Source organism: Triticum urartu, chromosome 7A, assembly GCF_056163025.1.
Source record: "Triticum urartu cultivar PI428250 chromosome 7A, HENAU_Tu73, whole genome shotgun sequence".
In the NCBI taxonomy this organism is placed as follows: Eukaryota; Viridiplantae; Streptophyta; class Magnoliopsida; order Poales; family Poaceae; genus Triticum; species Triticum urartu.
This window is the reverse complement of record NC_141879.1, coordinates 2,913,296-2,918,299: the sequence shown is the minus strand read 5'-3', so window position 1 is coordinate 2,918,299 and position 5,004 is coordinate 2,913,296. Positions and strand designations below refer to the sequence as shown.

At 42.1% G+C, this 5,004-nt stretch overlaps 1 pseudogene; it reads left to right on the top strand.

The window, feature by feature from the left end:
* Nucleotides 1-1,189: 1,189 nt before the first annotated feature.
* Nucleotides 1,190-4,616, top strand: LOC125518058 (disease resistance protein RGA5-like; annotated as a pseudogene).
* The last annotated feature ends 388 nt before the right edge of the window (nucleotides 4,617-5,004 follow it).

The window sequence follows — 5,004 nt, the reverse complement described above, 5'->3', positions numbered from 1 at the left end:
TCTTGATCTTGTGATCATCGACGACATCCGCAACATGCAACTCCAATATCATCTTCTCCTCCTCAATTTTTTTATTTTTTCCTTCAAGAAATTGTTTTCTTCTTCAACTAAATTTAACCTCTCAACAATAGGGTCGGTTGGAATTTCCGGTTCACATACATCCTAGATATATAAAATCTACGTCACGTTGGTCCGCATAATTTTCATAAACAATAAATGAACCAATAGTTATAAAGATAATATATATACCACATCCGAATCATAGACAAGACGAGGGCCGACGGGGGCGGATACCAAAACCATCGCACTATATAAGATGCAATAATAAAAGTAAGAAAATTATACAAATATCTATCTAAACATACAAGTAACAATATTTTTCCTTTCAGAAAGAAGATAGAACAAGAGGCTCACCACGGTGGTGTCGGTGATGAGATCGGCGCGGGTGATCGACGGCGGTGAAGACGGGGGTGGGGCGTGACGGACCGCTAAATCTAGACAAATGTCGAGGAAAATAGAGCTTTGAGGTCGAGCTTCGAGAGGAGAAAGCTTAACTACTGTGGCTCGGGCATTTCATCGAACACCTCATGTGCATAGGAGGTGAGCTAGAGCACCACAAACCCCTCCCCTCGCCGGCCAGAGAAAAACAGAGCACTGGAGTGCTCTGCTCGCGGGCGAGGGTATATATAGGCACCTCATTGGTCCCGGTTGGTGGCATGAACCGGGACTAAAGGGGAGCCTTTGGTCCCGGTTCAAGCCACCAACCGGGACCAATGGTGGTGGGCCAGGAGCCAGGCCCATTGGTCCCGGTTCGTCCCACCAACCGGGACCAAAAGGTCCAGACGAACCGGGACCAATGGCCCACGTGGCCCGGCCGGCCCCCTGGGCTCACGAACCGGGTCCAATGCCCCCATTGGTCCCGGTTCTAGACTGAACCGGGACTAATGGGCTGACCTGGCCTGGACATTGCCCCCTTTTCTACTAGTGGTTTGGCATAAGTTTCTAATTTTTCCTCTGCCTACCACCTATTTCACCAAAGCGCATGCCTTTTTTGACAATGATTTTCAACACCTGTAGCATTCTTACATAGGAGTATTTTTTATGATGTCACTGTGTTCAAGTTTCTTTTTTTTGTCTATCTTGCTGTACACTCTTTATATTAAAACCTGTTGACATCATCTTTGAATCCATGTGCAGGTATTTTGTTGTCGTTGATGATATATGGGATGTGGCTGCATGGAATGTTATTAAGCTTGCATTCCCCAAGACTAGTTCTCGCAGTATCATAATCACCACTACTCGTAGAAATGATGTTGCCGAATCATGCAGTTCATATTTCAGTGGCAATATTTATGGGGTAAGGCCTCTTACAGTGGTGCATTCAAGACAGCTATTTCACAGAAGACTATTCGACTCCCAAGAAAATTGCCCACCATACCTTGAAGAGGTATGTGATCAAATCTTGAAAAAATGTGCTGGGTTACCTTTGGCAATCATCGCTGTTTCTGGTTTGTTGGCTAACATAAAAAATGTGCTGGGTTACCTTTGGCAATCATCGCTGTTTCTGGTTTGTTGGCTAACATAAAAAATGTGCTGGGTTACCTTTGTCTCTTATATGTGAGTATGTTTTCGGAAGATTCTTTTATTGAGAAGTATGATTTGATAAGGAGGTGGATAGGTGAAGGATTCATTCAAAAAGAAGACGGATATACAACACATGAGGTAGGAGAAAGGTGTTTTAACGAGCTCGTCAATAGGTGTTTGATCCAACCCGTCGAGACAAATGAATATGGTAAAGTGAAGGGCTGCCGAGTTCATGACATAATTCTTGATTTCATAATATCCAAGTCCACCGAAGAGAACTTCATTACTTTCCTTAGTACTCCCATTCCGACAACTGGGATAGAAAGCAAAGTCATTCGTCGATTATTTTTGCAAGGCGTCAAGGAAGGAAATTCAACAATACCAACGACAGGTTTGGATCTGTCCCATGTCCGATCAGTCTCTGGATCTTTTGTGGAAATGCCTTCTTTGGAGAAGTTTAGACATCTGCGTGTTCTCAACTTACACGATTACCAACGATTGGGAGAACAAAATCTTGAAAATATAGTGAGGCTGTTCCAGCTAAGGTACCTGAGCTTCAGACATATAGGAATAAGAAAGCTCCCAGAACAAATTGGACGTTTAGGGTGCTTAGAGATCCTGGACCTAAGAGAAACTGATGTAATGGAATTACCTGCATCTATTGTTAATCTCAGAAAATTATCACATCTACTTGTTGATGTTGGTGTTAAATTTCCTGATGGTGTTGCGAACATGCAAGCATTGGAGACGTTGAAATTGGTCAGTGTCTCCAGACAATCATTAGACTTTCTGTCGAGCCTTGGCCAGCTGAAAAATTTGAGGAATCTGGTCCTTCACATTAGGTTCAATGTTAATTCTGACACTGGGCATACAAATGTGATTGGGGAGGTCATCTCTTCCCTGTGTAAGCTAGGCACCCAGAACCTTCGCTCTCTGACTATTATGGATTTGAGCGGCCTCTTACAGGAACCATTGTGCCTGCCTACCCTCGAGAAACTTATCAACTGCTCTTTAGCCATCCCGCAGATTCCGAAATGGCTGAGCTCCCTCAAAAACCTCCAACAGTTAATCCTTCAAGTGGATGGAGTCAAGCAGGATGACCTATGCATGCTTGGGGCCTTACCCACTCTGCTCATTCTGCACCTCACGCAGAGAACAGAGTCAAGGAATAAGCTCAGAATAAGTGGTGAAGTTGGGTTCCGGTCATTGGGGATTTTTATTTATGATGGAAATGGTGTTTCCCCGGTAGCTCTGATATTTGCCGCAGGATCCATGCCCAAGCTAGAAAAACTCAAGCTTGTTTGCCACGTAAATGAATCTGACTCTCCGAGCTTTGGAATCGAGAACCTCCCCTGCCTGCGTACTGTCAAATGCTTTGTAAATGGCAACGATGGCATTGTTGAAGCCGTAGAAACTGCCGTGGAGACAGCAGCAAGCACACATCCCAACCACCCTAGTCTAGGCTTTTGGAAAGGTAACAGTATAGTTTTCTCCCGACTGCCCAGCTTTGATTAAACAAGCCAAGGCCCAGGAAAGGGGGAGTTGCCGCTGGACCTGTAAATATTTACCCGGTGCGTATATCATCAGCATGCTAATATATCCTTCTCCCTTTTATGATGCATGAACCGATACATTAGTAGTACTATATTATTTAGTTTTTTTTATAGAAAAGGAGGATTAACCCCGGCCTCAGCATAACTATCTTATTTAGTTGGTAGTATAATTTATTTCTAGGTTAAGCAGCAGTCTCTTGCTGGTCAAGTATATGCATTGAATTGTCATGAGTACTTGTTGGTCGGGCGACACCCAGATTTGAACTGGGGATAAAGGATTTGCAGTCCCTTGCCTTACCGTAACAACATCCAAGTTGCCATCCAAAAATGCATATGTTGTCTTGCATCTCAAAGATAAGTATTCAAATGTGTCTTAATTTTGGTAGTTGTCGCTCCCAGCGCCAGATAACTGATGCGCGCTTCAGATAGACCACAAACTAGTGGTACACATGTGAGGTTCTTGCACAAACTTTCCGCATTCGCGTACGGGCCTTTTTCTTGTGGTGATGGGAGGAAGATGACAGGCCAACTAGTTGTGCTGTTGCTACACATTGTGTATACCTTGAATTGGCTAGTGGTACATTTTGAAGTTCTCTTCTAAAAGTGGTGTGTTAATTATTTGGTCCTGCCCAACTTTACTAGAACTATATATATCATTTCTGTCTGCACTCCATTAGAAATGCATTCTTAGTTAAATATTTCCTTCTGCAAGCATAGACGTTCTTTGGCAAGGTTGACATCAACCAAGGAAATGCCTTTGTGCCACTGTCGCACTATCTACACTTCATGCGCTTCTCTCATCTTTTACAGTTATATACATGCTTGCTATATTTGTATTGCTGCTACATTTTGATGTTATCAATTATTATTTTTTGCAGTGCTAGTCTCTAGATGCTTCAGTAGCAGATTATTATTTATGTGTTTTCTCTATTCGTTAATGAGTTGCATGAAGATGAGGCATCGGATCACTACAACCTCTCTCTTGAGGAGACTAAGACAATATTACCCAATTAATTTGGAAGTAGAAACCAAGAACATCAGAGTTGCTGCTAGATGCTTCTGCTTACCTGGTACATCATCTCAAATTTGAACAGGTTTTACAAGAAGTTGTAGCTTTATCCCTTGTTTCATACTTTTTCTTGGCTTGTGGTGTGAACTTTGTGTGTTTGGACTCTTTGCATCTTCAGTACGTCTTCAGTTTTTATTGACCGACGAATTCCCCCTTAAGAAAAGGAACTTCGCCTAATGCGCTTCACAAGCTATGACTTTGTAATGGCACTACTAATCATATCATCACACTTGCTTAGAAGCAGAGTACATGGACTAAAATTAGGCTCATTCAGTGCATAAGCAATGAAAAATAAGCTTTTTATTGCTAAGAATTTGTCTTGTTAACACCTGGTCCTGTACAACTTAGGATAATTTCCCTTGTTTGTTCTCCTTAATTAATTTAGTCATGTATTGTTGTTCATTTCCTTCACCAAGTTCTCTGGAAAGCTGAAAAAAGAGACCATTTCCATTAAAGAAATGGTGAACAAGCTAGTACTATTCCTTGAGCAATAGTTACCGTTCCCCTCCCTCAAAAAACAACTTGTCTTTGGTGAGAGCTAGACATCAAGGAAACTTTGTGCAACTGTTATGCTAGGTTCCCAGCTAGGCAAAACACTTCATAAGTAAGCCATTGTCATTTTCTCGGTGATTTGGATGTTGTGATGCTTAAAGTCTTTTACAGTTCAATATTCGTTTGCTATGTATATCACCATTAATTTTCGATGTTACCAATGATTTGCAGTGATTCTCTCCATATGCTTCAGTAATAGATGATAAATGTTAAGTGTCCTGGCTGGTGTTGGAATGGAGACCTCTC